Here is a 9,734-nt window from a genome sequence, read left to right on the forward strand (position 1 = left end):
AGGACGGGGGAGGTAGGGGGCAAAATAAAAGAAGGGGGCATTACCGCGTCCCTCAAGGCCCCAAGGGCCGGGCCGAGGAGGCCACCGGTCGGGGCCGTCGCGCGGGGGCCTCGACTGCAGGTGGAGGTCGATCACACGACGACAATCACCGCTGCTGCTCCTGCCGCCGACACCCGCGCACGGCCAAACGGCAGAGAGGCTTTCGGTGCTGCTGCTACCGTTTTTGTTTTTCAAAAAAATAATTGCAGCGCAACACCGATTATTTTAGTTACCCGAGGCGCCGCCGCGCCGAGTGCAGTGAGGACGCTCATAATATGCTGTTCTGGCCTTATTATTGCCGTGTCGTGGGCCCTTTCCTTTATTATGCACACACACTCACGTGATCGGCCCTCTCTCTCTTTCTCTCCCCGGAGTGTGTATAGCATAATGAAGGGCAAAAGAGGAGGAGAGGGAAGGGCGGGGCTCGTGTGCAATCCGTCATTATTTATCAGGCTCTCGCTTCCAGGAAGGGATGCGCGGCGGAGGCGGCGGCGGCGGCAGCGGCGCCCTCATCTGTCGCGGGACGGTGTGCTCGGTGTGCTGCGCGCATCTGCCGCCGCCGAATGTACCGGAGCGTATAGAGTGCGTTTTGCGGTCTGCCCTGTCCCGGGGTCGGCCCGTCCGGCAGAAAGAGAGAGAGGGTCCCAAAGCCGAACGCCATCGCTGCCACCGCCACCGCCACGCCAACACCACCACCACCGCCACCACCACCACCACCTTGGCCGCCCAGCGAAAGGGAGGGGGGAAGAAGAAGGAATCGGCGGGGGCGGGGAGAGGGGCGGTCAGGTGGCGGCGGCGGCGGCGTTGGCGGCGGCGCTGCATGTCCATCGCTTGTTGTCATCATCTTATTCGCAAGTCGTCCGGCCGGAGCGCGCGCGCGCCACAACAGAACGCGGCCGGGCAGCAGCATTATTGTGTGTGTCGTTATTTGCCGCCAGAGCTTCGTGTGCTCCGCGAGTGTCGCCGCCGCCGCCGTGAAGAAGGGAGTGCCAACCTGCGCAGTATCGCGAATATATTGTTGCCGTCAGCTGTGCCAACCTGCGTAACGCCCCGCTGCTTTCTGCAGACCTCTCCGCAGCAGGATTCGTTCGTCGTCAGCCGATGGACCGGTGAGTGGACTTAATACTTGATTTTATTTTTGTACGCAGGTTATTCTGTTAGGATTTAGTTTTTAGCAGCAGCCTCGGGCCGCGGCCACAATGTTGTCACGGACCGCATTTCATTCATCGGTGTTTGTGTTTCATTCTCTTACTCGCTCAATGTGTGATTTGCGTGTTTCGAACGGTACTATAAGCATGCGACGACGAGAAGGTGTATAGTATTATGTCATGCATCACTTTTGGACGTGGTCGTTGATTGGTTTGTTTCCAAACCTAAAACATTCATGGGGATTAAATCGTCGTCGACGCGGCATAACGAAATCATTTTTGGTTTTGGTTGTTGCACAATCTGCATGCGCCAGTGGGGGGCCCTCGCGCTTGGTGCAGCGACGAGGCAATGCACCCGCGGCCGGGCCGGGCCGCGCCGCTCCTTATCGACATAACTAAGCGGCGAAACGATATGGCCGAGCGGCCGGCGTCCTTCGCTAGAGCGTTGCCATTAGTTTTTGGTGCCGCTGCTGTTGACTGCTGCTGCCCCGCGTCGCGGTCGGTCGGAACACTGCCCCCAAAAAATGCGACGGGCGCAGTGGACGGACGCTCTGATGAGAAGGACCCACATAGCCCACTTGAGTCGGCTATATTTGCGACTTCAAATAAACTGCTCTTAATGATTTCATAATCGATATGTTACATTTCGAAGTACCTATAGTGCGCCAGCGCAGGTTCGTGGACGGGGGTAGAATACTCTAACGCACACGGAATTGTTTGCATTGCATAGCGATGATTGTTTGTAAGGCCAGGAAGGCTTTTACGAACAATCGAACTATTTGTTTGAAAGCTTACGAAGAATTAGTTCGTAATTCAACGCTTAAAAATCCTCTCGTAAAGCTACGAAGGTTTTCGGTTTGCATTACGAACCTGTTGTTCATAAGCAATTTACAGTGCGGGGCGGGGCAGCGTGAAACCTTCATGGAAGGGCCGAAAGAGCCGCCGCGGCCACGGTGACGCCCGCAAGTTCGGCGCCGCGTTCACGGAACGGCTTTGCACGCAGTATCGATTCGACTGTCCGCGCGGTTTGGCGGCTCGCGCGCGCCCGGCCCCGAGCCCGCTGTCGCATACCCATACCATACCAGGTGGCTGATTCACGCCGCGCAGTTCTGTAAGTATACTGTACCGCATGCACGAGTGCGGGCGGGATGCCTACTCGCGCGGCTTGTAAGGCGCCGTGGACACGGGCGATAGGCAAGCCCGCCCGCACTCGTGCGTGCGGTACAGTATACTTACAGAACTGCGCGGCGTGAATCAGCCACCTGGTACAATGTAAATCAGCTCCATAGGATTTATACGCCCCACAAACGACGGGACGGAAGTTTCGTAATGCCCCGCTGTTCGCGCAAAATGTTGTTAGGAGAGCTGTGCAAATTTCTAGGGGTGAATAATTGCGCGTTTTGCGTCAGCACAATATTATTACATTTTTGCACAGCCGCGGCGGCACTGTGGTGTCGTGACTGGCGACCTGCGCCCTCCCCCCTGCGGTCTGCTGGGACCCGCGCCGGCGGGGCGGGCGGCGGATCGCCTAAAAATTAGCGCTGGCGTGCAGAGCGCGCCGGCGTCCACCCCGGCGTCCACCCCGCGGCGCCACGCCACCGCGAGCCCTTCTGATGCATATCGCACCGTGCCGAACCGAACCGACCCCCAAAAACAAAAAAAGAAAGAAGTAAATACAAAAAAGAAGGGGGGGGGAGGTAAAAGGGAAGAACGACACGGAGGAGGAAAACCAGCAAGGTGTATGTACACGCGTGTGCGCTAGTTGGGTCGCTGAATAGTTACACGCTAAATGTATATGTAGGTTTTTGTGCAAACGTTAGCACAAAGTTGCGCACACATTACGATTCGCACGAATTTGAGGGAAAATATGCACGAATTTGTGCACACGTATATGCACAAAACATGCACTTTTTCGCACAAATTCGTTCAAATGAAACGCATGCACAACTTTTGTACGAATAAAACCTACAAGTCTGTTAGTGTGTATCTTACCGTGCGAATAATAGCACACCGGCTCCACTTTAAAATATTTCACCTGCGAATAAGCGGTTTGCTGTATCCAAACACGCTGCCAGGCCTTATTGATGGGCGCGCCGACAGCAAAGGGCGAGCCGTGTTTTGGGGAGACAAATACGGACCGGGCGGGGCGCTATAGGAGCAACAAAGTGCTGACTTATTCACGTAGGCGCCCCTTAGAGGGTGAATATCGTCGCAAATTACTCGTCATCAGTGTGGATAGGGCCGCGCGGCCGATGACGACCACTGCATCATGGATGATAAAACGTCCTCCCCTCTCCCGCGGAGCCCCGCTTTTCTTCCCTATATAAACTCTACTTTTCCGACGACACGACGAAAATTGTCGAATGGAATGCACTTTGGGTCGTGTGCGGCGCGGCGCGCCCGCCGGCCATCCATTCTGCATGTCGCCACGACGAGGGGCGTTGTTGAGGGGGGGGGGAGGGGGGGGAGGGCTTCCCACCGGAGGGCGACGCGGAGCGACACCAGAAGCACTAAAGGCAATGAAATTTTCAGAAAGTGACGGAATATTAGAGGAAAGTGAAGGGGGGAGGGGGGGGGGTATAATTACCAGCGTGTCATGCAAGTTTAGGCCAACGCAACAATGAGGGGGGTCAGTGTCTGGACGGGTATGGGATGGGGAGCGCATCGTGCACGTGCACTAGTGGTCGTCTCTTCGCTAGACCTGTTCCGAAAAAAAAAAACACTCCATACCCTCTATTAGTACCATAATTTCGTCAAAATTATCATAGATTTTAGTACAGAATAGACTGGCGAACCTGACGGTCAATTAATGCGCGCATGCCGTTTTGGCAAACTTTTGCGACTGTCAAGTCAAAAGTGCAAGATAATGACAAATTGTTGCGGGATAGATTGCAAAATAAGTGAAGTCGTCGGTGGTGTGCGCGTGCGGCAGCTGGCCGTGCCGCCGTAGTACACGCTTCTTCACACCTGGACACCCGCGCCGCCACGCCACGCCGCGCCACCCCCCGGGCTCTCTGCACCGCGTGTTCGCGAATTAACTCGCGTGCCGGAAGGAATCAACACGTGGCGAATCATTAGCACGCGTGTGAGCACTGGGGGGAGATAGACATCGCCAAGACATATAACGCATAGTAATCACGTGTTTTAGCAGTTTGTAGACAAGTGGAAATTTGCACGCGAGTTTGCGTTTTCCGTTTTTATTTTTATTCGTTGTCTAGCATGTTTGCTAGTATGTAGTCTGTCGCGCGTGAAAGTTAGTGTGAGGGGAAGCAGCGGCAGCAGTAGGAGGGGTCGCGGTCGCGGGGCAGCGGCAGCGGCGGGGTTTTTGAGCGTCCGCGTGCAAGTGAACATCAATGCGCGCGCGGCGGCGGCGTGTCGCATTTTCAGGGCAATTGCAGGTGATTCCGTGATTGCGACGCCGAGCTATACGTGCGCACCACGTGGCTCGCCTCGTGTGGTGCCGGCCGGTGTGTGTTATGAAAAGTTTATGATCGCCTTTTTTTTTTTTTCTTTTTCTGTCCGATAACATGACGCGCGCACGACGATGTGCTACAGTCCAGTAGTCGCTCGCGGCAGTCAGTCGTCCCGCGCGGGCCCCGGCCTTTGCGCAACTCGAACATCCCCGCCCCCAACCCCCTATGCGCGGCTCCTTCTCGTGCAGTAAACGAGCAAAATCATCCACATTATCGTATGTAGTGCATCGCGAAGCAACTCCCCGTACTGTCGCTGAAAGTACACCCCCCAAAAATATGTTCTCACTTCAAGATGATACCCAAAATTTTAAGGCAAATGCTTATTTTAACCCCTATTTACACTTAATTAAGTAAACAGGGATTAAATTAACGCCTACACTTGCCGGATATTTCGCCGAGCTTCTCATTTACAGTACGTATATTTTTCCGCGATTATTTTTGTCTGTCGTAGCGAACCTACTCTATCCTATAGCACCTGCCACCCCTCGGCTACGCCACCGTGTTTTTGGCACCAGCAGCAGGGTGTCGTTTCCGTCCCCTCGGCCTGCACAATGCGCTGCTCGTAGGCGGAGCCGGTGTGGCAAAATGTCCACCTCGAGTCCACCTCGGGTCAGGCTGGCCCGGCTGGCCTGCACAGGCTGCTGCACTCCGTGCAGGACCGCCGGCCGAGGAGCTGCTTCGCTCGCCCGCCTGTCTTCCGAGTATGCGCGAAATGAATGAGGAGGGTCCGGTGGCTCCGGGGGGACAATGCCGTGCACAATGCCCGGGCCGGCGCAGCGGCGTGGCGCGGCGCGGCGTCAGGTGGGTGGAGTCTGCACGCGGAGCAGGAGGGACCACCAGGTAAGCGGCAGCGCGGCCGGCCAAGCGAGCGCTGACCAAAGGAGTTCGCCAATGGACTCGAGCAAGCAGTGCGCTTGCTTCCCCCCTCCTCCTCCCATTCGCTTATTTTTGCGAGCCGCCGCAGCGCGCCATTTTGTCGAGGAGGCCGGCGGCGCGGTAGCGGTGGTGGACAAGGAGGAGGCTCTTTTTGCGATGCTCGTGTTGTGCTGTTCAGCTGTATACCCGGTCCTTAGAGAGGCCTTCCTACTTACAGGGGCCACGGCACCTGCGGACAGAGGAACCCGGAACATGTTCTGGTTGAGAAGTATACTGCAACGCATGCAGGCCTGTAGGCGGGCTGCCTACCCCAACGGGCTTGGACAGTCAGGCGTGTATAAGTCATCGAAGCAGTTGTAGAGTCGCGCGCAATCCGTTTGCGTCGGTTTGCGTCAACCTGTTTCCTGGCTTTCATTCGGAGAAGAACGGGAGCAAAGAGCAAGGGTCCATACTGCAGGGCGATCTCCAAGGTGCGGGTCGAAAGAAAGGTGTTGTGTTAGAGAGAGATAGAGAGAGACAGTGGGGATCATCATTCCGCAGGTATATGGAGCAAGGTCAAAAGGAATTGCCGCACCCCTGCTGCCTGACGGCTCCCGAGGAGGGCGACAATCACAGCGCATCGCTTCACAAAGTGCCTTTTTTTCACAATGAGCAGCCTCTTTTGCGAGGGACGCAATTTCCAAACTTGTACCTGTCGTCCGTTTTTGGCAGCCCTATAAGTCACGGGGGCCATGGCTCTGAGCAGGACTACAGATGCGGGGCCCTTTGGCAGCCCGAACCCCGGCGGGCCCGGGCGCGGCCGCCGGCCGGCTAGGCGAGACCTAGGCGAGGCATGCAGTAACGCCCTGCAACGCATACGAAAAGGGCCGGGCCAAGCAGCCAGACTGCCCCCCTCTCCTCCAAGTCCCTTTATTCCCCCACCACCTTTTATTCCCCTCTCTCTGTCTCTCGCTCTCCTTTTACCGCACCATCCTCTTATCTTTCCTCGCGCTCTTTCTTCCCCCTTTCCTACCCATTTCTCCTCCTCCTCTCCTCTCCCTCTCTCTGCCCTCTCCCTCTCTCCACTCCCCTCCCCTTCTCCGCCTTACAGTGCAGGGCTCGTTCGGCCCAGCGACGCCACGCGAGGCCGAAAAAAATCGGAACAACAAAAAGGCTCATGGTGGGGCCTAAGGGCGTGGCGTGGCGCGGTGTGGCGCGGCTGGGCCTCATGCACACACGAGCGCTTGCTGCGTTCATCGCCGCGCGCGCCTCCCGCTTCGCCCCTGCTGCATGATGACGATGCCATCAAATTGACGGAAAGTTTTCCACCAAAACAAACTACTTGTTGTCGTCCAGGTCAAGTCTCGTTGTCGGGCGAGGGGAGAGGAACGGGGGGCGCGAGGGGGCACAAGATGTCTGATCGTTCAGTTATAAACAACACTGCGAGCCGATCACGTTGTTTCTTAGTTTCCTCGGAGCATATTGCGGTGGCGTCAATAAGGTCCCCGAAAAGTCCCCCCAACAGACGGGAAGGCGACGAAATTGCACGCTTTCTTGCACACCATGAAGCTCCTCCTGTGGACGTCGCCCTGCGCATGCGCTAATGCCAGCCACGCGGTGCCTGCCCTGCCGGCCTGGCGGCCCAGTGGCTGGCTGCTCGGGCCGGCCGGCTGGCGCATGGCCCGGCTGGCGGCCCGGGCTGCGCGGCCGTGCGTTGCAACACGCATAGGGCGTCTAGGCCGCCGGGGCGCGGCGGCGCGGCCAGCGCGGCCCGGGCCCAGCCAGCCCGGCCAGGACACACTCGAAAAACAATCCACGAAAACGCGGCGCGGCGGCGCATTGCTGCTCGCCCCATTATACTGCGGTATCCGCCGAAGACGAAGCCGCGCGCATTGCGGCCGCTTCGCTTTCCCCCTGCAGATTGGCAAGGTGCTGACCGGCGTGGGACCGGCGTGGACGACGGAGAACCTCTTTCCCCGCGTTTTGCCAGACATTGCCGTAAAATCGCATAACTCTACGTCACGACGCGTGCAGGCAGATTGGGATTGTTCTCTGAACCTCGTCAGGTCCGCGTCCGCTTGCGTGTGGTTACGTGGCCATCACATGGCCACGCGGCAATCACTGCGCCGACGACAGCAGCGCGATGTATTTATTATTGTTTCAGATTGCTGGACGTGTAGCCAAACTTGGCCCGGCCTGGCCCGGCCCTTTCTAGGAGGGAATTTGGGGGAAGAGGGGAGGGGGGGGGGAGTGTGATGTGGCGGTGGGCCCCTGCGCGCAGATCGCGCGGCGGGCGTGGCGGAGTGCGGCGTGGTGCCCAGGATGGGGGCCGCCGGCCAGCTAGCTGCGCTGCGCTAGGGCCCGCGACTCCGCGAGGCGTGGCGGGGCGTGGCGGCGGGCGAGCTCGCGCGCGCGGACCAGGCAGAGAGGGCCCTGCAGTGCAGGCGTGCAGGCCGAGGGGCCATTGCAGTGTGCCTCGCCGTTGTGGAGAGAAGCTGCCGCTCGCGGTTCCTAGACCAGTCGTGTCCGCCCCGGCCGCGGCCCGGCCGTGCCCGTGCGTGAGGTGTCGCGGGGATGTCCTGCTGTGACGAAGTGGTGCCGTGGAGTGGAGTGTTGTGACAAGTGTGTGACAAGTGCGTGTGTGTGTGTGTGAGTGAGTGCCGTGTGAGTGTGCCACAGCATCGACATGGATTACCTACACCCTGCGCGCCGTTCAGCGATAGCAGCTGTTTTGCCTCCGCCGCGGATGGTGACGCCGCCCCAGTGAGCATGGTGAGCCCGGCCGCCGCAGCGCGGGGAAGACCGCTTCAGCACCGCCGTCGGCCGTCGCGTCGGTTGTTTCGCAGCCGCCTGTTGCTCCGGAGCAAGAGCAAGGGCCTCGCCCCAGCTGTGTGCGGCGCACTCGTCGCCTTTCCCCGGCGACATATAGCCAAGCATATAGCACACCCTTGGCCACTCATATTCACTGCCCGTGGTTTGCCAAGCTCAACGCTGCGTGAACGGTCGTAAATAGGCGCGGATTCGTGACAAATGAGTGAACCATTGCTCTCATGGAATGAATGGCAATTGAATGACGTCATGCTTGCGCAGTTTTCTGTGACCTGCTGTCTTGTATTTCGCACCGGGACACCGCCCGGCGAAAGGAACGGTAACTTCTCCCTCTTGATCGTTTGGTAGGTGGGTATGGAGGATAGGATAGACGAGCTTTGAGCGGTGTGCGATCTGCTCAAAGGGCGGGCCAGCTGTCGCGCGCGTGGCCCGCGGTTCGGCTGGGTCTCTAGTCCTCCAGGCCGCGGCCGCGGGCCGGGCGCCGCCGATGCCGCCTGCCTCGCACCGCCTCGAGTCGCCGCGGCCGGGCGCGACCACAGATCCAGGACGTTGTGATCCTCGAAAACGGCTCGCCGGCCGTCCTCCGGAGTGGGAGCAGCTTTGCCCGTGTACAGGGATCCACTTCCTACGACCGTGTCATCGAACTGTCAAAGGCCTCCGCCTTAAGGCCCTTTTAAGCTCTATGGCCATATGGGAAGGCTAAGAACAAGATACCAGTCAAAAGCGGCTGGATTCCCTCGCTGACATGTTGCGTTGCATGACTAAAACCTATTTCATAAAAATCACAATCAGAGTTCTCTCCTTTTCGACAGTGGATCGTTGCACGCTGCCGCGCGTTGCGAAACAGTTGGGGTCGGAAACCTGCGGCGCGGCGGCGCGACTGGCACTACGTACTGGCGGGTCGGTCGGAGGCCCTCCTTGCAGCCGCAGGCAGCTCTACGCGCCACGGTCCGCGCGCCAGCCAGCAGCTCTGCGGTCCGCGCCGCGCCAGCCGCACCACGTGTGACCTGGGATCAATTTAACGCGCACGTGTGTGTGTGTGTGAGAGAGAGTGTGTGAGTGGCCGGCTTGCACATGTCCGACTTTGTGCAGTATAATGGCTTTCTAAACACACACGCAGCGCTTATCGGCCGCCCATAAGGGCCCGCCCCGCGCTTACACGGCAATGGTATTAGTCCCTTCTCTGCCCTGCTCTGCTGACCAATAATACCGATTCGCCCTCCCCCGTCCCGTCCCGTCCTCGTCCCTTCGCCGTGCATTTGTATGTATTTGATCGCGTGCCAATTTGGGGCGGGCGCGGCTGGCGCGGTGCAGGTCGCAGGACGGGCCTCCTAGCCCTGCATGTAAGGGAAAGGCACATGACGAACGGGGCGTCCCCCTCCCCCTCCCC

At 58.7% G+C, this 9,734-nt stretch overlaps 1 protein-coding gene across 2 annotated transcripts in view; it reads left to right on the forward strand.

Annotated features, from left to right (window-relative positions):
* The window catches only part of LOC113202805 (uncharacterized), a 39,126-nt gene that overhangs the window by 642 nt on the left and 28,750 nt on the right, over positions 1-9,734 (forward strand). The window lies entirely within an intron of this gene.

This window comes from Frankliniella occidentalis, unplaced genomic scaffold, assembly GCF_000697945.3.
Source record: "Frankliniella occidentalis isolate FOCC.00 unplaced genomic scaffold, Focc_3.1 Scaffold19, whole genome shotgun sequence".
Taxonomy (NCBI): domain Eukaryota; kingdom Metazoa; phylum Arthropoda; class Insecta; order Thysanoptera; family Thripidae; genus Frankliniella; species Frankliniella occidentalis.